The sequence below is a fragment of the Vulpes lagopus genome, chromosome 4 (assembly GCF_018345385.1).
Source record: "Vulpes lagopus strain Blue_001 chromosome 4, ASM1834538v1, whole genome shotgun sequence".
Classification (NCBI taxonomy): Eukaryota; Metazoa; Chordata; class Mammalia; order Carnivora; family Canidae; genus Vulpes; species Vulpes lagopus.
Genome location: NC_054827.1, coordinates 114,170,943 through 114,197,829, shown reverse-complemented (window position 1 = coordinate 114,197,829; position 26,887 = coordinate 114,170,943). Strand labels below are relative to the sequence as shown.

At 42.2% G+C, this 26,887-nt stretch overlaps 1 long non-coding RNA gene across 1 annotated transcript; it reads right to left on the bottom strand.

Moving 5' to 3' along the window:
• Nucleotides 1–1,801: 1,801 nt before the first annotated feature.
• LOC121489061 lies at nucleotides 1,802–26,683 on the bottom strand. The gene is made up of 3 exons (XR_005987260.1): nucleotides 26,634–26,683; nucleotides 15,427–15,509; nucleotides 1,802–2,244 (listed from the first exon to the last, which is right to left on the bottom strand). It is a non-coding gene; the product is annotated as an uncharacterized LOC121489061 (long non-coding RNA).
• Between the last annotated feature and the right edge of the window lie 204 nt (nucleotides 26,684–26,887).

Here is a 26,887-nt window from a genome sequence, read left to right as displayed (position 1 = left end):
GCCATTAAAAATCATGTTGAAGGAAAAGATTAATGACATGGAAATATTAGTAATTGAAAAGGACATCACAAGATGATATAATAGCTTGTAATATATAAATATACTATGCATATCACACATCATGCCTAGATAAATGGGATTTTTATTTTCTTCTGTGACTTCTTAATTTTCTTATTTTTACAGCACATTAATATTTCTCTTCAAATCAGGAAAAGTGATATTTTTAAAGTATTTTTAAGAAAGGAATTTTTTAAGAGATGTTTATGGAGTTTAAAAAGATATTAGGAAAAAAATAAAAAATAAATAAAAATAAAAATAAAAAGATACTAGGAATGAAGAAAGGAAAAAAATAAAGAAAAGAAAAGAAAAGAAAAGAAAAAAAGAAAGGAAGGGCTCCTGGCGGGCTCAGTTGGTAGAGCATGCAACTCAATCTCAGAGTCTTGAGTTCAAGCCCCACATTGGGCATGGAGCCTCCTTTAAAAAAAAATGTGGGTTGTTTGTTTTTTGTTTTAAAGATTTATGTATTTATTCACAGAGAGAGAGAGAGAGAGGCAGAGACACAAGCAGAGGGAGAAGCAGGCTCCCTGCAAGAGCCCAACGCTGGACTCGATCCTGGTTCCGGGATCCCAGGATCACACCCTGAACCTAAAGCAGAGGCTCAACAGCTAAGCCACCCAGACATCAAAAAAAAAAAAAAAAAAAAAAAAAAAAAAAAAAAAAAAAATTTAAAAAGGAATCAAAAGGAAAGGAAATTGCAAATGGATCTTTGAATGATGGAAGGAACTTAGGTCAGCAGAGCTGGGCTAGTTGGGAAGACTGCCCTCACCAGAAGGAATACTGCAACCAAGGACACAAAATAAGAAATGGGTGGAGTGTTCAGGGAACACCAATGGAGCAGTTTGCTTGAAGCAACTGCTTCAACTAGGATTCGAGGTGGAGAGAAGTTAGAACATTCAGCTCAGAAACATAAGATGGGACCATGGCCCAAATGCCAAGCTGAACCCTTTGGAATTTGCCGCTAAGAACCCCCAGAGCTTGAACTGGGCAGGTGATAAATTTTAAAGTAAACTTTCCTGTAACCTCTTACTTATAATGAGGTTCTGGATCTCAGCCTTTCTATCTTAATGATATTTGGATATTTGATTGACTCAGAGCAGTGAGGTAGAAGCAGCAGTTTTTGCATTCCAACTATTTACAGAATGAGAATTGGCCCTTGCTTCTCTGCCTGTTGATTACTATAATTTTAATTCACAAGGCACCAGAGTTTCAGAACAGATTAGCAAAGACCGAGGATGAGAGGAAGAAGAAATGTGCACCTTAAACCAGTGCTTTTTTTTTTTTTTTTACAACTTTCTATGAGTTTGGCTTTTTTTTAGATTCCACAGATGAGTGAGGTCATACAGTATTTGTCTTTCTCTGACTTATTTCACTTGGCATAATGCCCTCAAGATTCATCCATATTGTCAAAAATGGCAGGATTTCCTTCTTTTTTTATCGCTGAATAATATTTTTGGCTAACGTTTTTAACTCTGGCCCTCTATGCAAAATATATTGCGTATCTCAACCCAGAATATATACATGCATGTACACAAATATACCTCTGAGACAGAAGTTTCATGAAATATTACTCTTAGGCACTGCTGGCTGATATTTTTAACTTGATTTTTTTTCTTTTTTTTTTTCAAAGACTTTATTTTTCCATGAGACACAGAGAGAGAGCCAGAGACATAGGCAGAGTGTGAAGCAGGCTCCCTCCAGGGAGAGCCTGATGTGGGACTCAATCCCAGGACTCCAGATCACATCCTGAGCCAAAGGCAGATGCTCAACCACTGAGCCACCCAGGTGTCCCTAAACTTGATTATTATTTTTTTTTTTTTTAAATACTGGTCAGGATCTACTACATTGATCTTATGACCCACTATAGGGTTACAAAATGCCTCAAAGAACATTGAAAAGAGGCTAGGGATATTCCCTTCTGTGTTTACCAGTCTCATTTAAATAGCCATACAGATAGTGACCTTAAGTTTGCCATGTTTACAGGTCCCAGAAATCAACAGGACAGTCAAGCCTCTCTCAGGATATGGTGGGGGTGGGGACAAAAGAATTGGCACAAGCCATGTTTGGGTTTCTCTTCCCTTCTTAGCAAATATTACCTGATACCAGTATTTCTCAGGAGCCATAAATGTTTTCTTCTTTGTGTAGCTTGAGATGCAGATTGAACTTCAGACAAGGCTAGACCACCACCTGTAAACCAGCGACAACTTTTCATTTGCATGAACAGAATCACAGACTAAAATAAAAGGGAGGGATCCCTCGTGGCTCAGCGATTTAGCACCTGCCTTCGGCCCAGGGCATGATCCTGGAGTCCCAGGATCGGGCCCCACATCAGGCTCCCTGCATGGAGCCTGCTCTTCTCCCTCTGTGTCTCTGCTTCTCTGCCTCTCTCTCTCTCTCTCTCACTGTGTGTGTCTCTCATGAATAAATAAAATCTTAAAAAATAAAAGGTAAAATAATGTATCTTGATTGTGACAGTACACAGAAGCTATCTTATCCACCACTGTTGGAATATGATAGGGACAGTAAGTACCATCCCTTTCTTCTAAGTCCAGACCCAATGAGAAGATGAAATTACAACTCTTATCACCAATAGAGCTGAACTCAAGAAGGTGGGTTGGCTGATTACCAGTATGCTTTTTAATATTCCCTGAATTAAAATGATCTCCCCCAGAATTCCACTCTCCCCCTTGAGGGGGCCTAGCACTTTCACTATGTCTGATTAGATCTGATTAGAGAAGCTTGCACTCTCTCTGAGGGCAGGCAGATCCAAATTCACCAGTTAGGTAAGTCCAGGACAAATTCTCTCCTACCTGCCCTCCTATGAAAACAAATCAAAGTCAGGGAATAAGGACCTATCCTTGCCCAAACAAATTAGATCTGACCCAATAGTTAGTTGAACAGAAAAGTATATTAATCAGTGAATTATTTTTAAAATGGCAAATCCATACCTTTACATCTCATTGTCACATAAAACCTATAAGGAACAGGGGCGCCTGGGCAACTCATGGTTGAGCATCTGCCTTTGGATCAGGTCATGATTCTGGGGTCCTTGGATCAAGTTTCGCATCAGGCTCCCCACAGGGAGCCTGCTTCTCCTTCTGCCTATGTCTCTGCCTCTCTCTGTATCTCTCAAGAATAAATAAATAAAATCTTAAAAAAAAAAAAAAACACACAAGGAACACCCATTTGCCAATCTTCTGATGTGAGGCCAAACCTTTTCTTTGAGCAAGATTGCTGATTAGAGTGTTCTTGAGCCCTTTCTTACATAAATCCTATCCACGGTGTATTTTCTGTGCTTTCCAATTTGTTTATTTAAAGTTGACTAAGAACTTAAAATTTCTTGCAAAGCAATGTAAGTGAAGGCTTCTCCTTTAAAAAAAAAAAAAATCCTCTGTAATTGTTTCACCCACATCTGGTTTGACAGTAATTTTCAACTGGTTGTTAGCTAATATATCCAAAGCATTCAACTGACATTTCATAGAAACAACTCTTTCTTTTCATGCTTATGTTTCATCAGTTTGTGTAACTTAAATTAATTACGCTTGGGATACATCTGTCATAAGGAGGTTTGGGACCAAACACAACAGACTCTTGTTAGGCATCTAATTCAACTGATAGGGAGAAGTGTGTAGGAATTCCAGAGATGAAAGCATTCAATAGGTCATGGGTAGTAGTCAATATGTTTAATTGGAGGAATGGAAAGTGTTGATTCCAAAGAGTCCATTAAAAGAGAGCCATTAATGCTCCTAGACCAGTATGACCAATTCTGTGTAATTTATCTTAACATTCTTCCATCATTTATCCATTTAATAATCCCCCCCAAGATCACTGTCCCTGCATTCCCATATAGCTAAACACGGCTTTAAATGGCTTAGGGTTGGTATAGCTATCAAAGAAATTCAAACGGTAATATCACATACTACATTGCCAAAATATACATACCTTCTACACTATTCAGTTCGAATAAGATGATGTAACTGGTACAGAGAAAGCTGTGGCAATGTGAATTGGTATCATCCTTTTAAGAAGCAATTTACTTTATTTCTGAAGAGCCTTAATTAAAAGAGATGTGGGCCCTTTGACTCATACCACTCCTGGAAACTTTTCCTTGGGGAAATAACCCTCCCCCAAAGAAGAGAATGGCCACATGTACAATATTTACTATAGCCTTATTTGTGATGTAAAAGTTGGAGTAACTTAACTATAACATTGTGTAACTTACCACTGAGTAAGCAGAAAGGAGTAACTTGGAAAACATTTGATTACATATTATTTGGGAAAAGATACAATTTGTTCTACTCTACTAGGAACCTGAAACTGAACTGTATACTTTATTTTTTTTTTGAAGTTTTTTAAGATTTTATTTATTTATTCATGATAGAGAGAGAGAGAGAGAGAGAGGCAGAGACACAAGCAGAGGGAGAAGCAGGCTCCATGCACCGGGAGCCCGACGTGGGATTCGATCCCGGGTCTCCAGGATCGCGCCCTGGGCCAAAGGCAGGCGCCAAACCGCTGCGCCACCCAGGGATCCCTGAACTGTATACTTTAAAAGGGTGAATTTCGTGAATCATATTTCAACTTTTCAAAAAAGATAGAATTCTGTATTTTTGCTTTTGTATCCTCCAAGATCAGCAGGAAACAGATGGCCTGCTCAAAATGTGTAACTGAAGAGAGCTAATGAAGGGACCATATACAAAGATGCGGGCAGGGTTGAGGGAAACCAAGGGATAGTAAAGCAACCCGGGACTGGCATCTGCTGAGAAGTCATTATCAGCCAGAGGCCTGAAACTGAAGGAAAGAGAGCCAATAGGAACTTACAGAAATGCAGCCCTACCTCTCTCTCTTGCCCTCAGGTCTCCTATGGTACCTCCCCCACTGGCTAAATCCAAGTGGGAGCCTAAGGGCAAGTGAGCCCAGATGACAGTGTCCTTCAAGGCCAGCCTCTGGAAAAGGACAGAGTGTGGATCTAGAAAGACAAAGGCAGAGTATCTAGCAGGTATGTGATCGTATAACAATGTGAGAACTCATTGGGGCACCTGGGTGGCTCAGTGGTTGAGCATCTGCCTTTGGCTCAGTGTGATCCCAGCCAGGGGCCTGGGATCAAGTCCCACATCAGGTTCCCCACAGGGAGCCTGCTTCTCCCTCTGCCTATGTCTCTGTGTCTCTCATAAATAAATAAAGATCTTTTTAGGGACGCCTGAGTGGCTCAGCGGTTGAGCTGCCTTCTGCTCAGGGCAAGATCCTGGGATCCTGGGATCAAGTCCCTCATCAGGCTCCATTCTCCCTCTGCCTGTGTCTCTGCCTCTCTCTCTCTCTCATGAGTAAACAAATAAAATCTTTAAAAAATAAAATAATATAAAAATAAAAATCTTTTTAAAAAATATGAAAACTGTCTAAGCATCTGGCAAAGGATCTTAAGGGAATCCAGAAAACTAGGGTTTCTTTTTTTTTTTTTTTAATTTTTTTTTTTAATTTTTTTTATTTATGATAGTCACAGACAGAGAGAGAGAGGCAGAGACACAGGCAGAGGGAGAAGCAGGCTCCATGCACCGGGAGCCCGATGTGGGATTCGATCCCGGGTCTCCAGGATCGCGCCCTGGGCCAAAGGCAGGCGCCAAACCGTTGCGCCACCCAGGGATCCCAAAACTAGGGTTTCTACAGAGGAAAAAGTAGAGGTAGCTGGAGGGCAGGTAGGGAATGTAGAGGGAACAGGAAAGATTGTTAGCTCAGGCTGAGACAAGGACGAGGGGCAGAAGCAGACACATTTTATTTTGGGGCAAACACTTAACTGGAGACTGAGCTCTGGAAGAGATTAATAGGAGATACAGGAGCTAAATTAGACTAGAGTTTGGAAATCTTCCCCTATTGGCAATTACCCTATATTTCTCCTTCCTAGCTAAACTGTATGCCTTCAACAAATAATTGTTTAGTACCTATCATGTGCCAGGAACTGTTAGGCCCTGGGGATTGAGTAGGGAACAAAATTAATATCCTTGCTCTCCTGCAATTTACATCCTGGTGGGGGGAGACAGACCATAGATAAGTAAATATGTCAAGAAATGATAAGTGTTATAAAGATATGGGAAAGCAGGAAAATAAAATTCTGCCCATGCTATGTCTTAAAAACCTCTTAATTTAGAGGTCCCCCGCCACGCACACGCGTGCACACACATACACACACACACACACACACACACATACACCAGGGCTCCTGAGTAAATTAGGCCATGTGTATCTCTCACCTGGACAAAGATCACAAATACCTTACTTCCTCCAGCACCCTCCAACTAGTCTTCCACTCTGTGGTGAGAGTCTTCCTGAAATGAATCATGTCAGTACCCTGCTTAAAATCCTCCAAAGCTCTTGTTTGCTTACAATGTGGAATAATGTCTAACCCCTTTATCGTGCACCTTTTCTTATCTTTTCTGCCCATTACTCACAACCTAGAGATCAAGAATCACATGTTTCACCAACTAAACCAGCCAGGTGCCCCTAATTTTACTAATTCTTGGGCAATTACAGGTTTTTTTCCTCTTGGCATTCAAGTGTCAGAATTGAGTGAATCACAGTCTTTACCTGTTAAGACTTTTTTCCTGGTTACAAAATTAATGCATGCTTGTCATAAAAGAAATGTATAAAGAATACAGACACATCTAGCTTAGAAAAAGCCTCCTTTATGTCAGACCCTCCCCACCTCCAAGCAGGAATAACTTCCATGAGTTTGTCTTCCCAACCAACTTGGGGATTTTGCTTTCACATATGTCTCCCAGATTAGATAGTTTCTCAAAAGTAAGGACTGTGTAGTAGTCATCCTCATATTATCAGCCCCAGGAGAAATCCAGGCTTAGATCAAGAATCTAACACATTGCTACGGAAGGAACTACTGAAATGTGGGTCAGAACAGACGTTTCAAAGGCACAAGACTTCTTCTGGAACAGAAGATTCAAGGAGGGGAAAAATGAAGGATAGTACTGGTAAAAAGTTCTGGGGCTTGATAACTCAAAGTCTTAGCCATTGCACCAAAGTGTTTGATTTTTATCTTAGAGGCGGCCAGCCGATGAGGCACTCAGAGCTACTTTTCGTACACGGGGGTTATTTGTTCTTACATTTTTACCAGCGACAGAATTAAATTAAAGTGCTAATATAAAATAAATAAATAAATAAATAAATAAATAAATAAATAAATAAATAAAAATGCGGACAATCTAGTCATTTAATGGCAGTGTACAGGCTGTAAGGGAGGAGGATGGGGAAACTAAAACCAAAGAGAGAGAAATGAATGAATCAAGAAGTTATTAACCTTTGGGGGGGCATTAATGAAAATGAAGCCTTCTTTCAGAAAAATATACATAAACCTCAGCACCTTCACTTTTTTAAAAAGATTTTATTTTATTTATTTATTCATGAGAGACAGAGGGGGTGGGCAGAAACACAGGCAAAGGGAGAAGTAGGCCCCATGCAGGGAGCCCAATACGGGACTTGATCTCAGGACTCCAGGATCACAACCTGAGCTGAAGGCAGCGCTAAACCCCTGAGCCACCCAGGCTGCCCCGCCCCTACACTTTTTAAGCTTTTTATCTTTTTAGTTTTATTTATTTAAGTCATTTCTAAACCCACTGTGGGGCTCAAACTTATGGCCCCAAGATCAAGAGTCATATGCTCCACCAATCGACTGAGTCAGCCAGGAGCCTTTGCCCCTGCAATTTTTAAGAACCTTTGATCAGTGGGTTATTCTAAGAGCAAGAGACAAAGAACCATGGTGGCAGTATGAGTTCATTCACTCAGACATGTTGGTGCGTCTCCTACTATATGTAAGGCACCATGCCGAGGGCTGGGCACAGACACCATCCAGTTTGAAGCACCAAGTACAGTGTGGCATGGTGGTCAACAAACAGCACAGACTCTAAGCCCAACTGGCTAGTTTCAAACCCTTGCCAGATGACCTTGGCTAGTTTGCAAAATCCATTTGCACTCTGCAGGTGTTTCACAGAGACAGGACTATTACCACCCTCATTTTTAAGGGAATCCTACATCCCAATAAAGCACTTGGAATTCAAGGCATGGAGGGAGCCCTTGGCAGAGCCTTAAGGCAGAAACCAGAGTGGAAAGCAAAAGGAGGAAGCAGAGAGCATGGGCTTGATTTCAAGAGCTTTGGCTAAAATGGAGGAGGGGAGAGAAGGCAGTAACTAGAGGGGGAAGTGAGGGCAAAGAAAAAATATAATTTTTTAAAGATGAATGAGATCGCTGGGGCATCTGGGTGGCTCTGTAAGTTGAGTATCTGCCTCCAGCTCAGGTCATGATATCAGGGTCCTGAGATTGAGTCCTTCTTTGGGCTCCCTGCTTAGCAGAGTCTACTTCTCCCTCTCCCCTCCCACCTACTTGTATGCGCGCTCTCTCACTCGGTTGCTCCCTCTCTCTCTTCTCTGTCAAATAAATAAATAAAATCTTTAAAACAATTTTTTAAAAATAAAGATGGATGAGATCCTAAATGCTGCTGGGAGGACATAGTGGAGTGCGAAAGGCTGAAGGCAAATCACTAATGATCTGTCCTTTCCCCTAAAGGTGCCCAGAAGGCCTAAGGGAGGGCTCTAGGGCAGAGGTGGAGGGTCTTGCTTTAGCTGGGAAGCCACTTCCGCTTGTGAGCTGGAGGGGAGGAGTTGGCTGTGGTGTGGCTGCAGGTGCTGGCTCCTAGTAACCACAGGCCAATGAGAAGGAATGTCACCCGTGGGGGAGGGGCAGGGAGCAGGGGCTGGTGGAAGGTCTGAAAACAGAGGACTAGTCTCAAGTCTCCAGCAACTTAGCATTTTAAAGAGGGGATAGCCAGTAGAGGAGGTGAGATTACAACGGATCACTCAGTGCCCATGAGTTTATAGGGACACTGATCTGTCTGGGAAATTTCTGGTGGTCATTAGAACTACAGGACAAGAAAACCATCTCAAGAAGGGGCAGTGAGCCCTGAGTGAAGTCAGGAAGCACAGGGATGGACAGGGCACCACTGGGGTTGCCAACCGACTGGTCACTGCTGAAGTGGTATCTTGAGGATCACGCTAGTGCCAGAGCAGATGATACATGGTTGGGAGGAAGGGAAAGAAAGAACAGACAGCAGTAAGCTATTCACCATCTAAGATCTGACTATGGAATGAGGAAGAAAGTAAGGCATTAACCAAAAAGAGAGTCAAGTGGGGCATATTTTTCTTTCTAAAAGTCAGGAAAGATACATATGTGTATACATATGATATATATAATTTTTTTAAGATTTTTTATTTATTTATTCATGAGAGACAGAGAGAGAGAGGCAGAGACATAGGCAGAGGGAGAAGCAGGCTCCCTGCAGGAAGCCCAATGCCAGACCCTATGGATCCCAGGACCTCAGGATCACATCCTGAGCCGAAGGTAGACACTCAACCACTGAGCCACCCAGGTACCCCGATATATATAATTTTTTAAGCCAAAGGCAGCTGTGGTAGATGTTAGCAGGAAAGGGAGGAGTGAGGCCCCAGGTCAGTGGCTAATAATGTAATAAACAGCTCCTCTGGGCCATGTGTTTTCCATGAGATGATGTTATCTCCAATATATAGAGGAGAAGACTGAGGCTTAGAGAAGTCCAGTGACTTGCCCCAAATCACACTGCTAGTGTGTGACAGAACCAGGATTTAAACCTAGGTCATCAGTCAGCCGGGGTGGCTCAGCGGTTTGGCGCCGCCTTCAGCCCAGGACCTGATCCTGGAGACCTGGGATAGAGTCCCACATCAGGCTCCCTGCACGGAGCCTGCTTCTCCCTCTGCCTGTGTCTCTGCCTTTCTCTCTCTCTCTCTCTCTCTCTCTCTCTCTCTCTCTCTCTGTCTCTCATTAACAAATGAATAAAATCTTTAAAAGAAAAAAAAAAAACCCTAGGTGTCTTATCACTCCAAAGCACCAATGCTTACTGGCCCGTATACCACAGGCAGGCAGAAAAGTTAATGGTAACGAGAAGAAATACTTCCCTTGGCACCCAGGTAAAGATTTGGAAGACACATTTGTGCTTAAAATTTTGTGTTTATTTAGAGTTATTCTCCTTCCCACTCACATGTATAAGCATAAGGACTTTTAAAGTTGGCATGATTGGGAAAGCCTAACTTGACATAGAAAGTTAATTCGAAAAAAAAAAATTAAAAAAAAAAAGTAAGTAAGTTCAAGCCAGAGGACTGAGCTGACCTTTCTGAAGTGAAAGAACTCATTGGACATGGCCGAGAAAGTTAGCTGAAGACTCAGAACAGTTATGTGGTCCAACTGATTCACTCAACCTTCTACCCAAATGGTTGCTTTGTGGGAGAATCAATCTTCATGAACTCAAGAGAACAGAGGGGAAACAGTTTGTATATGTTGACAAGTTGTTTATTATAATGATCAACTTGCAGCATTTTATACTACATTTTTCATCTATCGATATTTTCCAATAGGTGATTTCAAAATAACTGCCTGAAGAACAGATTTCGTTTCTTTATGCCAAACTCCCACATGCAGGGAACACAGAGAAAACCACAACCAAACCAGAGCCCAAAGGGAACTGCGTAGTGTTACGGTCAGGTCACAGGCCAGGGCCAGAGACAAAAACTGAGGGCTGTGGTAGGTAATTGGGCAAACAGGACCCAAGGTCAGGACACATGGAGCAGACCCTATTGCCACACCAAAGTCCCAGCCCTGGAGGTCACACCAAAGGCAGTGAAGAAAATGCCAGGGTTCAAGCGCAACCAGCAGACCAGGAAAGGACTGGAAAAAAAAAAAGCAGCTCTGAGCAGAAAGGAGGTAACCACCTGACCCCGCTTGCAAACTAACCTCTACGTGCTCACAAATGCCTTTTTGTTTTTTTAAAGATTTTATTTATTCATGAGAGACACAGAGAGAGAGGCAGAGACACAGGCAGAGGGAGAAGCAGGCTCCCTGTGGGGAGCCTGATGCAGGACTTGATTCCAGGACCCTGGGATTTTGACCTGAGCCAAAGGGAGACACTCAGCCACTGAGTCACCCAGGTGCCCCTCAAATGCCATTTTAAGTTATCTAGTAGCCCTATTAAAAACAATGAAGAGAAACAAGTGAAATCAAATTGAGTGTGTTTTATTTAACTGAATATATCAGAAGTACTACTAGGGCACCTGGCTAGCTCAGTCAGTGAAGTATGAGATTCTTTTTTTTTTTTTTTTAATTTTATTTATTTACTTGAGAGAGAGAGACAGAGAGAGACAGAGATAGTGAGAGAGAGAGCACAAGTGGGAAGGAGAGACTCCCAACATGGGACTCAATCCCAGGACCCTTGGATCATGATCTGAGCTGAAGGCAGACATTTAACCCGCCGAGCCATGCAGGCTCATGCATGGCCGAGCATGTTCCTCTTGATCCTGAAGTAGTGAGTTCAAGCCCCTTTATGGTCATGGTGCCTACTAATTAATTAAGAAAGAAGTAGTAGAAGAAGAACAACAATAACTATCATTTCAACTTATAATCATATGACTACAATATGACCAATAGTTTAAATTCTTTTTTTCATGTTATGCCTTCAAGATCTAGAATGTGTCTTGCACTTGCAGTACATGTCAACCTGAACTAGCCACCTTTGGAGTGGTCAGTGGCCTCTCTGACTAGTGGCCTCTGTGTCAGTCAACATAGACTTAGAGAGAACCATACTTAACATTCTGACCTTAAAGCATTTTGTCTATATATATTTTTTCTTTTACTTTCTCTCTCTTTTTTTTTTTTTAAGATTTTATTTATTTATTCATGAGAGACACAGAGAGAGAGAGGCAGAGACACAGGCAGAGGGAGAAGCAGGCTCCAAGCAGGGAGCCGGACATGGGACTCAATCCTGGGCCTCCAGAATTACACCCTGGGCTGAAGGTGGTGCTAAACTGCTGAGCCACCTGGGCTGCCCAACTTTTTTTCTCTTAAAACATGTTGAATTGAAAAGGGCTGGATTTTGAAGGGAGTGGGAGAAAACTTTCAGATGCTGAGAGTCTTTAGTTTGTAATCCTAAATGTTTCAGGTATTGGTCTCCTGATCAATTTTCTTCCTTTCCTTGAGAGATGCTGAGGCTTTTTTTTTCTTTTTCTTTTTCTTTTCTTTTCTTTTCTTTTTTTTTTAAAGCCCCACAGTGCACAGAATCACTTGGAAAGATAAAAAGACAATGACACAGGTGGGTGCCTGCTACCAAGCATTTACTCCTTCTGTTCATTCACTCATTCATTCACATTTGCTCCTAGCACCAGTTACTACACATCACCTATAGGTCAGGGACTGTGCCTGGGGTTAGTCTTCTAGCCACAGTCCTTGGCTTGTGAAACCTGCAATTTAGCAGAAAAGCCAGAGAAATTGTTACAATAAAATGTAGTAAGTGTCGTGAATGGGCCAGCATGAGGAGCTGAGCGGCCACCTGGGAAAATAATGGAATCTATCTCAGGAGATCAGAAAAGAGAGAGGAAGATGGAAGGAAGAGCCACTAAGCAAAAGGGAGAAGGGAGAGCTGGAAAATGCTGGAGGCAGAAAGAGCCGTGGTAAGGAAGGCCCAGAAGCCTTTTGTGGAACTGAAAGCAGTTCCCTGTGGTTAGTCTCCCAGCCAAGAAGAAATGCTGGTATCAGGCATCATTCTCCAGGCAGCCCAGTCAATAGTGCGGGCTGGGAGGCAGGATGTTGACAAATGGGTTATAGGCAGGGCCAGGACAGGAAGCACTCCACCCTGAAAATATTCCTTCACCAGTTCAGTCCAAGTTCACTAGTGACACACTCAGATGAATTAATGAGCTACTCTTTTTTCTTTTGTTTTTTTTCTCTCTTTCTCTTTTTAATTCCAGTATAGCTAACATGCAGTGTGATAGTAGCTTCAGGTGTACAGTATAGTGATTGAACACATCCACATATTACTCAGTGCTCATCATGGTAAGTGTATGCTTGAACTCCATCACCTACTTCTCCCATTCATCCCACCCATCTCCCCTCTGGTCACCAGCACTGTGTTCTCTGTAGGGAGGAGTCTGTTCTTTGGTAAACCATCTTCTAGACAAGTAAGAAGTTCTCCTATAGTGATTACTCTCTTTTCCGATCATGTCAGGCCCTGAAGACTTCTTTTTGATTCAGAAATTTGAACGCAATCAAACTTCTATGTAATAAAGATCATATAAAAGTACATATAAAATACAGGAGTAGAACCAATGAACAGATGTTAACTCTGCCTTGGGGGAGGTCTGTGTGGCCTTCCCACTGAAACAGAATCTGACAAAAGTAGGATTGTCAGGCCTCCAAATGGAAGGACATTCTGATGATAATGATAATCATTATTTACTAAGTGTCAGGCTCTAGTCTCATAGTTTATATTCTAAGCTCACTTTATCTCCATAGAAGCCCCTAGGTCCCACAATGCCTGTTTACAGGTAAAGAAATGGAGGTGCAGAGAAGTTAAGTCACTTTAAAGTGACTTGTCTAGAATCAAACAGTTTGGAAGGAGTAGAGCAGCTTGGCTTCAGAGCTCACTTGATTAGCCCCTTTGTCATATCTTGGGGCTGCAAGTGTTTGCAAATGCCTGAATTGTAGGATGAGGGATTAGCAAGGAATGTCAGATCAAACGAATTGAGGGAAGCAGTGGCCAAATCATGCAGTTTCAGCCACCAGCACCTAGAAGACAGGCTACATAGCAGCCTTTAGGTAAGTGGGTTTTTTTTACTTGAGTGCATGTATAAATGATCACTAATGATCATATTTTTTAATGCAGTTGCATTAGGAGAACATTATATTCAAATCCAGATTTACACAAACCACATTTCCAGTGGTGATTTACTGCCTCAACAGATTCCCAAAAAGATCCTTTAAACTATCAAGTTGTTGGAGGCAGGCCAGATCTGAGGACCCAGAGGGGGTCCTGTAGGACCAGCCAAAAGGGTCTCTGGCTATGTGCAGGATAGAAATCAAACAGAAGCCAGGAGGAAGTGAGGACGGAGTTTACTGAATAGCGTAAGTGATAGATATAGCAGACAGAGTGTCTGTGAGAGTCAGGAAAAGTGAGTGAGTCTCTTCCTCGCTTGTGTTCAGGAATTTACACTGGAAAGGGGTTCAGGGTACGTGTTCCTTCAGGAATCCAGGCTAGGGTCTGATCGAAGGCAAGTGTCAGGTGAACAATAGGTGTTATTTCATAAATGATTGAAGGTAGAGGGTGTTGATGCCAGTATCAGATGAGTTTTGTTCGAAGCTAATGTCCTGGAACATGTTTGGGATCCAGTACTTTTTAGATGTTATCAGGTGTTTGGGGGCCTAGGACGAAACTCAGAAAATGATTAACTTTCTTGCTTCCCCCTTGGAGGGGAAGGTAGGTTCTTTGGTTTATTCGGATGCAAGGTGAAATATAGAACAGAAGTAAATGGGACGTGGCAAAAACAAAACAAAACAAAAAACAGCAGAGATACACCCTTTCTAGAAGGCTTCAGTTTCTCTATTATTTACTATAAAATGCAAGAGGTCAAAAGGCAAATTCATCAGTGATGGAGAAGATATAAGCCCTGGTCAGAGGAGAGCCTAAAATCAGCCCCACGATTGATCCTTCCCCCACAAGACCTCCACATTCACAACATACTCTCTCCTCTCTGAGAACCTATAGAACAAAACAGAGTCCCTTTCTGCTTTTAGCCAAAGCAGAATGGCCAAACAGGAAATTGGTGCCTCCCCACCCCCACTGCATATACACACACACCCCAACTCAGAAGGCTGTTCCTGCAGCTGTCCAGGACTTTTTAAGAGAGCTCCCCAGAAACCTCCCAGGAAGATTTAAGTGACTTCTAGTAATCTCTCTGCATAGAAGGCACCTTTAATTTAGGAGAATGAGATTTCTGCCTGACACCCACTGTTAACACAGAGTTGTTGCATCTTTTAAAAATCAGACTCTCTGATGTCCATGGCCATTGGGTTAGTAGGCAGAAAGTCTCATCTCTTTTGCCCTGACCTGAGCTAAGGGAGGCTGAGATGGATGTGTCCTCCCAAAAAACCCACACAGGATCCTTTTGGAAGGTGGTATCAGGGAAGAACTAGGCTTTCAGTGTGACCCGCGCACTGGTTTGCCTTGATGCTCCTGGGCCACTTCCCTTCCTAGCAGGGTTATACAGGAATCTGCCCCTTCCACCCACACTTCCTTCATTGGGAAGGTCAAGGAGAAAATATTAACATCATGGTTATTTTGAATAGGGTTTTTTTAAAGAATGGAGTCAACTTTGCTTCTGGGGGTAGACACATTTGATTCGTACAGAAGTGATGAACCAGGGTTCAGCTATAATGACAGATTGACTTTCTGTGCATTTGGACATCAGTTTGAACCCACTTCTTGTTTTTAATAATTATTAACATTCATTGTCCACTTACCATTTGTCATCCAACAGCCTCATTAACATGTTTAATATTCAAATGATGAAAATGATCTTCTAGTCCACTTTACACCCAGAAAACTGAGGATTAAAAAAAAAAAAAAAAGTTAACTTAGAGGAGCCTGAGTGGCTCAGTCAGTTAAGCATCCAACCCTTGATTTTGGCTCAGGTCATGATCTCAGGGTCATGAGATTGAGCTCCATGTGGGGCTCCACACTCAGCACAGAGTCTGCTCAAGATTCTTGTCTCCCTCTACCCTCCCCCACCATTCTCTCTCTCTCTCAAATACACAAATAAGTAAATAAATAAAATATTTTTTAAAATATGACAAATTTTTAATTTTTTTTAAAATTTATGATAGTCACACAGAGAGAGAGAGAGGCAGAGATATAGGCAGAGGGAGAAGCAGGCTCCATGCACGGGGACCCCGACGTGGGATTCGATCCCGGGTCTCCAGGATCGCGCCCTGGGCCAAAGGCAGGCGCCAAACCGCTGCGCCACCCAGGGATCCCAAAATATGACAAATTTTTTAAAAAGAGTTAATTTGGGGCAACTGGCTGGCTCAGGCTGAAGAGCATGAGGCTCTTGATCTTAGGGTTATGAACTTAAGCTGCACATTGAGTATAGAGATTACTTAAACAAATAAAAATAAACTTAAAAAAAAAAAAAGAGTTAACCCATTGGCCCAAGATCATGCAGCTAGTGAGTGGTTGATCTCTGAAAAGCCAAGTGAAGGGGCAGCCCGGGAAGGGGGGGCGGGCGCTCAGCGGTTTAGCGCCACCTTCAGCCCAGGGCCTGATCCTGGAGTCTTGGGATCGAGTCCCACATCAGACTCCCTGCATGGAGCCTGCTTCTCCCTCTGCCTGTGTCTCTGCCTCTCTCTCTCTCTTTCTCTCTCTGTGTCTCTCATGAATAAATAAAATCTTTCAAATAAATAAATAAAGCCAAGTGAATCTGACTTAATCTCTATAAAAAGATGTTTCCTTCAGGCAGACCACCAGGCTATGTAGGAAAGAAAATAGAAGACATGCCATAGTGATGGGGTGGGGTCTAAAGAGTTATATGTTGGGAAGGTTGGCAGTCCCGTGAGCAGAGAAGATAGCATGTCAGAATCCCACATTTGGGAAATGTAATGCCTTAGGCTTTATGTCTTTACCTAGAATCTGGAATCACTACATATCTGAATTATTTTCATAAGACACATTGTTTTCACTCCAGAACTGCAGGGGAACTTCATTAAGCCTTTCCAGATCGACTCAGCTTATATTAATTTCTCTAGGTCCTATTCCTTCCTACCAGATTCTTTTCATCCCAGTTATTTCTTGCTCAGTCTGTCTGTTCCTCAAGACTGTAAGCTCACAGGAAGAAAGCACTCCACACCTAACCCCATTTCTAATTTGTGCTGTACATTATGCTCCCTCTTTCACATTGCCATGCCGGCCCAGCTGTGGCCCAGCATCCCTCAGAAGTCTCCTTTGATAAAGAGGAGAAAGTGTCCTTTGACAGAGCCTGAAAGACTCTTCCTCCTCTCTTGAGTTTCTATAGGCTGACAGTTATACCTTAACTATTTGTTTTCTTTCACTAAGATAGCTTCTATTTATTTTTTTTTCTGCTGCAAATGATACCGAAAATTCTTCAAGGACTAGGGCTATGTCTTCTGCTCTTTACTTTGATAAATCCTGTTTCAGCCTTGAGCACATATTCTGGGCCACCAGAATGTGGCCAAGATCTGAATGAAGACAATCTTATCCTTAGAGTTTGGCTTGATCCACCTGTCTCTGGGCAGGCTAAGCCTCCCAGGCCTTAATATCTCCATTTATTCATTTAACAACTTTCTTTGTTTCTTTCATGTAATATTCTGGGAGTAAAAAGATAAGTAAGAAGGCCCTTGCCCCCAGGAAACTCATAGTCTGGTGAGAGCGACAGATACATAATTAGATGGCAAGACTGCAAGTAGAAGTGCAGTGGAGACTTCCCAGAGGACCTGATGCATGAGCTTAATTTGAAAGGAAAGGAGAAATAAAAGGTGTTGGAGTGAGATGGAGAATTCTTTTTTTTTTTTTTTTAAGATTTTATTTATTTATTCATGACAGACACACAGAGAGGGAGAGAGAGAGGTAGAGACACAGGCAGAGGGAGAAGCAGGCTCCACACAGGGAGCCCGACGTGGGGACTCCATCCCAGGTCTCCAGGATCCAGCTGAAGGCGGCGCCAAACCGCCGAGCCACCAGGGCTGCCCTGGAGAACTCTTCAGGCAGTGGAAGAAGCTTAGACAAAAGCAAGAGCATGGAGCTTTCAGGGCACTATGTACTCTCAAACATGAGGAGAGTAAGAACAGCAGGAGAGGCACGCAGGGGCCAGAACACAAAATACCTTTTGTAGCATGCTAAAGAATTTGGCCATTATCCTGAAAGTCAGGAAGACCTACTGAAAAGTTTTATGTAAGGAAGTAACATCATCAAATTTATGGTTTGAGGGGGATCCCTGGGTGGCTCAGCGGTTTGGCGCCTGCCTTTGGCCCAGGGCGCAATCCTGGAGTCCCGGGATCGAGTCCCACGTCAGGCTCCCGGCATGGACCCTGCTTCTCCCTCCTCCTGTGTCTCTGCTTCTCTCTCTCTCTCTGTCTATCATGAATAAATAAATACATAATTTTAAAAATTTATGGTTTGAATAAATCACTCAGGCTGCAGTATGGAGAAGTGTTTGGAGTGAGGCAAGACATGGGGGAAAGACTACAGGCTGAAGGACTGGTTAGGAGTTCATTGCAACAATCAGCATAAGTAGCATGAACCAAGGTAGTGACAGTGGGGTTGGAATAAGTGGATGAATAAGAGAGATATTAAGAAAGCAGAATAACAAAAAAAAAAAAAAATAAAATAAAAAAATAAAAAAAATAAAAAAAAAATTAAAAAAAAAAAAAAAAAAAAAAAAAAAAGAAAGCAGAATAACAAGATTGGTGACTAATTGGATTTGGCAAGTGAGAAGGAAGAATCAAGAGTAACAATTAGATCTCTTATTTTTGTGATTGGATGGTGCCTTTTATACAGATTTGGAACATAAGAGAAAGAACAAGTCTTTAATGGGGAGTAGTGAGGATGGGGAGATGTGACATTTGGGACACAGTAAGTTTGAGATGTCAGCTGGACATCCAAGTGGAGATGTCCAGAAGCAGTTAACATAAAAGTCGACATCCAGGAGGAGATCAGAGCTATAGATGTTAGAGAGGCAAATGCACAGAGAGGGTAGTTGAAGTCATGAGAACAGATAAAGTCACCCAGAGACACTGTAGAATGAGAAGTAGTGTGGGATTCCTCCATTTAAGGAGTAAGCTAAAGAGTTCATGATGGAGACTGAGAACCACAAGCCAGAGAGGCTTTCAGCCATGGGTTGGGGATAGAAACCAGTTTTCAGTGAATTGAAAAAAGATATAGGTGATAAATGACTATGTCTATCTTTTGAAATTCATTGAGCTGTATACATCCTACTTCTACATTTTACTATATGTAAATTATACCTCCATAAAACACTCAGCATAAAAATTTTGTAAGATATATTTGAACATGATTATATGCTAGGAAAAAAAGTTAAGGGGAAGAAATTGAGGGAGAGAAGAAATGAGAGATTTTCTGTCTGAGCTTTTTTATGTCCTTTTTGTTTTTTAAAGATTTTATTTATTTATTCATGAGAGACAGAGAGAGAGGGGCAGAGACACAGGCAGAGGGAGAAACAGGCTCCATGTAGGGATCCTGATGTGGAACTCGATCCCGGGACTCCAGGATCATGCCCTGGGCCGAAGGCAGGTGCTAAACCACTGAGCCACCCAGGGATCCCCCTGATAATACTATTCTTAAACTGATTCTTTGTCTCTTCGATCGTTCACTCTGATGGAAGATAGCTGCCGTGTTGCAAGCTGCCCGAAAAAGAGGCCCACATGGCACAAAACTGAAGGAGACCTGGAGTTAATAGCCAGCTAGAAACTGAGGCTTAAATCCAGTAGTATAATTGAGACCTACCTTAAATCCAGTAGAATAATTGAGACCTACCAACAGTCACATGAGTGGAGCTTGGAAGTTGATCCTTCAGTTAAGCCTTCAGATGAGACTGCAGCCCCTCCAGACAGTTTGACTATAACTTCATGAAACTTTAAGCCCAAGCCACCCAGCTATGATGGTCCCAAATTTCTGGCCCATAGACAGTGTGAGATAATGTTTGTTTGTTAATTTTCTAAGTTTGGGGGTAATTTGTTATGCAAAAATAGGCAACTAATTCATCAGATCAATGAAAATGAAGGGAAAGTGGTGAGATAGGTTTCTAGGGCCCAGCATGATTGGATGACTTTCTCCAGCAGCCCCTGACAACTCCAAACAATGTGCTCATCCACTTTGTATGCCATTGATTCTATGCAATGTCCAACAGTATCTTTTATTTTTTTAACAATATCTTTTGGGATGCCTGGGTGGCTCAGCAGTTGAGCGTCTGCCTTTGGCCCAGGGTGTGATCCCAGTCCAAGGATTGAAGTCCACATTGGGCTCCCGGTGGGGAGCCTGCTTCTCCCTCAATGTCTCTGCTTCTCTCTGTGTCTCTCAGGAATAAATAAATAAAATCTTAAAAAAAATATATCTTTTGATAAAGGAATTTTGCCAAAAACTTATTTAGCTTTCTTACCGGGCATATTTATCATTAATGTTATGATTGATTTAAAAATTTATGATTTATTCTTGTCAAGAATATGACCTGTCACTGTTTTGGCTTTAAAAAGTGCAACTTTAAAGGATGTCTCTATAGTTTTGACCACTTCTCGTATCTTTAGGGGTGAATATTATCAATGTCTTTTTAGGAAACATTATTTTGTGGGCTCATCTCCCTCTAGAAAAATTTGACTATCTGATTGGCCACTGAACTTTTCTTAAAAATGGCACTAAGGCTTCATTGGCTTTCTGCCACCATTTGGCCAAGTTTCATAACCTAATGTACTGGAACCGGGAGAAAATAGATTACCAGTTTAATAAAACATATGTCCTAGAGGCTCATTGTATTTCATATTAGGCCTTTTCTTTTTCAGCTGCTCTCATAATTCATCATGCTTGTGGATTGCCCCGCCTCAGCACAGTCAGAGTCATACTCTATTGTTATCTGTGCTGGACTCCCGGCCAATGTTCCCTTGCAACTTTTTTTTTCTAAGTTTGAAAATATGCAGAAAAAAAAAAAAAAAAAAGAAAGAAAAGAACAAATTCAGCATCCTGATTTAATTAACTTTCAACTAACTAATTGAATTATTGATCTATTTTTGTGAATTTAAGATAAAATGTAACAAATGAAATTTCACATTGAACATACAAACAATAACACATATAGTAAAACAACACATTAGTTTAGATTAACTACACCCTACTAATTAAACTTCAGCTGAGATAAAATATAGAGCCAACATAACCAACACCTTATGAGCAAAATGACTATTAAGGGTATAACATGATTTCTGAGAAAATCATATTTAATCTGAAATCTAAAATTTGTGAAGTAGGTGTGAATAAAGCTTCTGACTCTAATAAAATAGCCTGTAGACAACTTGAGAGGTCACCGGTCCAGAGACCATGTGTTGAAAGAAGACTGATAGACTGGGAGAAAAATTATAGTCATGTGACCAGAGGACTTACTGGAATGGAAAAAGGTATACGAAGGAAGAGCAAAAACTGACAGGAAATGTACAGTGTGACTACACTTACATAAAAAAAGTGAGTCAGTTAAGCATCTGCCTTTGGCTCAAGTCATGATCCCAGGGTCCTAGGATTGAGCCCCACATTGGGCTCCCTGCTCCACAGGAAGCCTGTTTCTCCCTCCCCTTCCCCTGCCCCACTGCTCGTGCTCTATCTCAAATAAATAAATAAATAAAATCTTTTTTAAAAAAGTGAGTGTAAATTTTAAGTACATAGGAAGAAAGCATTAGGAGAAAAAACTGTTAAAAGAGGTGTACAGCCCAAGGAGGGGAGAGACTAAGAGAACAATGGGAACTTTCATATTCTACTCTCTATAAGCCCATCTTTTTTATTTCAAATTGTGGTCACACACACATAACACAAACAAAACTTACCATCTTAACTATCTTTAAAAAAAAAAAAGGAGATAGCTTACTGAATACACTGCAGGGAAGCAGGTGGGCAGGACAACAAAACAGAGACTGTTCCTATCTTAACTGTCTTTCAGTGCTGAGTTCTGTGGTGTTAAGTATATTCACGTTGTTGCGCAACCAATCTCCAGAACTCTATCATCTGGAAAAGCTGAAGCTCTATACCAATTAAACAAGAACTTCCCATTTTCTTCTTCTCAAACCCCCAGTACTATTCTACTTCCTGTCTCTATGAATTTGACTATTCTCGGTATCTCATATGAGTGGTGCCCTTACATTATTTGACCTTTTGTATCTGGCTTATTTCACTTAGTATAACATCTTCAAGGTTCGTTCATGTAGTAGCATTTATCAGAACTTCATTTCTTGGGGCACCTGGGTGGTTCGGTCAGTTAAGTGTCTGTCTTCAGCTCAGGTCCTGATCTTGGGGTGCTGGGATCCAGTCCTACATCATGCTCCCTGTTCAGGGGGGAGTCTGCTCCTCCCTCTCCCTCTGCCCCTCCCCCTGCTTGTGCTCTCTTTTTAATAAGTAAAATAAAATCTTTCTTAAAACTTCCATTTCTTTTGAAGATTGAATACTATTCCATGAGAGAGAGGGGCAGAGACACAGGCAGAGGGAGAAGCAGGCTCCATTCCATGCAGGGAGCCTGACTCAGGACTCGATCCTGGGACTCCAGGATCATGCCTGGGCCGAAGGCAGGTGCTAAACCACTGGGCCACCCAGGGATCCCAAATTCAACAAATATTTATTGGGTACCTAATATATGCCAAGTTTTGTGTTCACCACTGGAAATTTAACAGTGAACAAGACATCAATGTTTTTTCTTTCATTTTTCTTTTTTTTTTTTTTTAAAGATTTTATTCACTTATTCATGAGACACAGAGAGAGGCAGAGACACAGGCAGAGGGAGAAGCAGGCTCCATTCCATGCAGGGAGCCTGACTCAGGACTCGATCCTGGGACTCCAGGATCATGCCTGGGCCGAAGGCAGGTGCTAAACCACTGGGCCACCCAGGGATCCCAAATTCAACAAATATTTATTGGGTACCTAATATATGCCAAGTTTTGTGTTCACCACTGGAAATTTAACAGTGAACAAGACATCAATGTTTTTTCTTTCATTTTTCTTTTTTTTTTTTTTTAAAGATTTTATTCACTTATTCATGAGACACAGAGAGAGGCAGAGACACAGGCAGAGGGAGAAGCAGGCTCCATTCCATGCAGGGAGCCTGACTCAGGACTCGATCCTGGGACTCCAGGATCATGCCTGGGCCGAAGGCAGGTGCTAAACCACTGGGCCACCCAGGGATCCCAAATTCAACAAATATTTATTGGGTACCTAATATATGCCAAGTTTTGTGTTCACCACTGGAAATTTAACAGTGAACAAGACATCAATGTTTTTTCTTTCATTTTTCTTTTTTTTTTTTTTTTTAAAGATTTTATTCACTTATTCATGAGACACAGAGAGAGGCAGAGACACAGGCAGAGGGAGAAGCAGGCTCCATTCCATGCAGGGAGCCTGACTCAGGACTCGATCCTGGGACTCCAGGATCATGCCTGGGCCGAAGGCAGGTGCTAAACCACTACAGAGAGAGGCAGAGACACAGGCAGAGGGAGAAGCAGGCTTCATGCAGGGAGCCCGATGTGGGACTCGATCCTGGGACTCCAGGATCACACCCTGAGCCAAAGATAAATGCTCAACCACTGAGCCACCCAGGTGTCCCTTTTCATTCATTCACTGATGGACAGTTCGGTTACTTCCACCTTTTGGATATTGTGAATAACCCTGCTATGAACATGGATGTGCAATTATTTCTTTAAGACCCTCCTTTTTTTTTTTATTTACTTAAGTAATATCTACACTCAACACAGGGTTCAAATTCATGACCCTGAGATCAAGAGTTTGCTTGCTCTTCTGAGCCAGCCAGATGCCCCTAAGACGCTGCTTTCAATTCTTTTAGGTATATACCTAGAAGCACTGGATTGCTTGTCTTGTTTTAATCTTTCATGATGAGAATGTGGTCATGTATTATTTGTATAATTTAAAATATACAGAGGAATAAGAAAGAAGTAACTATTAGAAACTGGCTTATGGGCATATAAAATTACAGATGTAGAGCAGTACCTGAATGTGGCCATAAGGAGAAATTATGCAAATCCAACAAATGACATCTTAGGCTTCCTCAAATTTCCTCAGTGACAAAAGAACACCTACAGACCCAACTAGCCCTGTTCCTTAAGCTATGGGCAAAGTTGGAGAATCAAACTGGATTTCCCAAATACCTTTTCCAGTTTTCTGCCCCTATACTTTTATTGCTACAATTCTCTCCATTGATATCCTTTTCACCTGCCAACTTGATGCACATATCAAATAAATTTTACCTGTATATCACATGTTCTCTGCCTCCTGAAGCCTCTTTGAACATCCCCAACTACTTGACTCTTGCTACATCTGAAGCCCCCGGAACTTCATGCCTCTCTTAGGGCTCTTTTCTTCACAATATGAAGACTGACTGAGGCTCATACCTATCTAAATGGTTATGGAACTTCATCTTTAGATTTGAATTCAACATTAGCAAGCATAGGCCAAACACTCTATCAGCCAGAATTTAGGTTAGAATCCACAGTCAACATTTATTAACAAATACTTATTGAGTATTTGCTATGAGTTTGGCACTATTATGAGAGCTGGGGACAGAGGGATGGACACGGTCCCTGCCCTCATGGAGTTTATGTGTATTTTCCTCCACAGGCCTTCCTCATTTGGAAAAATTAGGAATTCATTTTTCAACTCAGGAAGTATGAGGTACCTATGGGCAGCAATTGGAGATCACCACACATATACACATACACACATTTTAAATTCAACAAATATTTATTGGGTACCTAATATATGCCAAGTTTTGTGTTCACCACTGGAAATTTAACAGTGAACAAGACATCAATGTTTTTTCTTTCATTTTTCTTTTTTTTTTTTTTAAAGATTTTATTCACTTATTCATGAGACACAGAGAGAGAGGCAGAGACACAGGCAGAGGGAGAAGCAGGCTCCATTCCATGCAGGGAGCCTGACTCAGGACTCGATCCTGGGTCTCTAGGATCACAGCCCAGGCTGAAGGTGGTGCTAAACCGCTGAGCCACCTGGACTGCCCTCTTTTCTTTAAAAAAAAAAAAAAAAAAACAAAAAACAAAAAACAAAAAACTTTTTAAAAGTATTTATTCTTATAAATAAATAAATAAATAAATAAATAAATAAATAAATAAAGTATTTATTTAAGAGAGGAAAAGCAGGGGGAGCCCAGAGGGAGACGGAAAAGCAGGCTCCCTGCTCAGCAGAGAACCTGACATGGGGCTCCATCCCAGGACCCCAGGATCATGACCTGAGCCAAAGGTCAACTCAACCAACTGAGCCACCCAGGTGCCCCTTTTTCCTTCTTTTTCTTTTTCATGACAGCTTATTGTGATATAAGTTGTATACTATACAGTTCACTGATTTAAAGTGTACAATTCAGGGGCACCTGGGTGGCTCAGTGTTGAGCAACTGCCTTTAGCTCAGGGCATGATCCTGGGGTCCTGGAATCCAGTATTGGATCGGGCTCCCCACAGGGAGCCTGCTTCTCCCTCTGCCTATGTCTATGCCTCTGTGTCTCTCATGAATAAATAAAATCTTAAAAAAATAAAGTGTACAATTCAGTGCTTTTTAGTATATTCACAAAGTACAATTATCACCTCAATTTTAGAACATTATTTTCAACACCCCTTAAAAGAAACCCCTATAATCAGTAGCAGTCACTCTCCATTTCTCCCAACCCTTCAAGGCCTAGGCAACCACTTCATTCTATCTCTATCAATTTGCCTATCCTGAACATTTTATATAAATGGAATCATACATTATGTGATCTTTTATGACTGACTTTTTTTTCACTAAGCTTAATGTTATCAAGGTTCAATCTATGTTATGCATCTCTTAATTTTAATTGACAAATCATATACCATTGTACAGCCATACTGCATTTTGCTTATCCTTTCATCAGTTAATGCACAGTCGGGTTATTTGTCCATTTCGGCTTTTATGGAAAACACTGACACAAACATTCACCTACAAGTTTTTGTGTGGCCCTAAAGCTTTCAATTCTTTTGGACATATACCTAGCCCTGAGAATTGCTGGTTAATATGGTTAATATAATAGCTCTATGTTTAACCTTTCGAGGAACTACCAGTCCACTTTCCAAAATGGCTGTCCCATTTCACATTCCCACCAGAAGCCTACAGGCTTCTATCCTCCCCCAAACTTATTATCTTTTTCATTATAGCCATCCTCCAAAATATTTTTTTTAATTTTGAGATCATTTTCTTTTCTTTCTTAAAGACTTTATGTATTTATCCTTGAGAGACACAGAGGCAGAGACACAGGCAATGGGAGAAGCAGGCTCCCTGCGGAGAGCCTGATGCTGGGCTCAATTCCAGGACCTCGGGATCACGACCTGAGCCAAAAAGGCAGACGCTCAACCACTGAGCCACCCAGGTGCCCTTTGAGTTCATTTTCCATGTAAAGAATTGCAAAGTTGGGCACAAAGTTTTGGTAGATCCTTCCCCCCAAATGTGAGATGCCTCCTATTTCGAAGAAGATGGAAATAATATTAAGAGATCACATCTGGTACTTCTTGTACTAGGTGCATATTAGCAGCTTTAGTAAGTCAAGGCAAAGGCTGTTTGGAACAGAGTCAGGGGCAGCGAGAAGAGGGTCGCATCCAGGCGCCCAAGGTAACAAAAGCAGGAGGCAGATACCCTTAGCGAGGTCACGCTCGGAGCCCCAGGGACTTCCTGACACCCAGCACCCCTGGTGGTCTCATCACACCCTAGCAGCCTTTGGTTTGTTCTCTCCTCCACCCAGAGCCCCTGAAAGTCCGGGGAAGCTCGGGTAGTGCTTCGAAAGGCTCTCTTATCCCCCACCTTTACCCCTAAAGCCCTTAACGAAACCACCTGAGCGCCACTTCCCGGAGCGCGGGACACCAGCCCCAGCCCGGGAAGCCAGGCCAGGCCACACACCCAACGCCACACCCCGACCGCGGACCTGCTGCAGCCGCCGGGGACGCCTGACACTGGTTTCCGATTGGTCGGCCGCGCACGAGGGCCCGCCTCCCGGAGGTGGCAGGGCGGCCTCCGGGAGAAGCCGGGTCACCGCCTCCGCCAGGGGCTGGGGGCCGAGGGCCGGGCCCGGACCCGGACCCGGGGCTCCGGCAGGTTCTCGGCAGGCGAGGCCCGGCGTGGGAGTACCCTCCCCCAGCGAGACGAGTCCGGGAGACCTGATTAGGAGAGTCGCGAGTC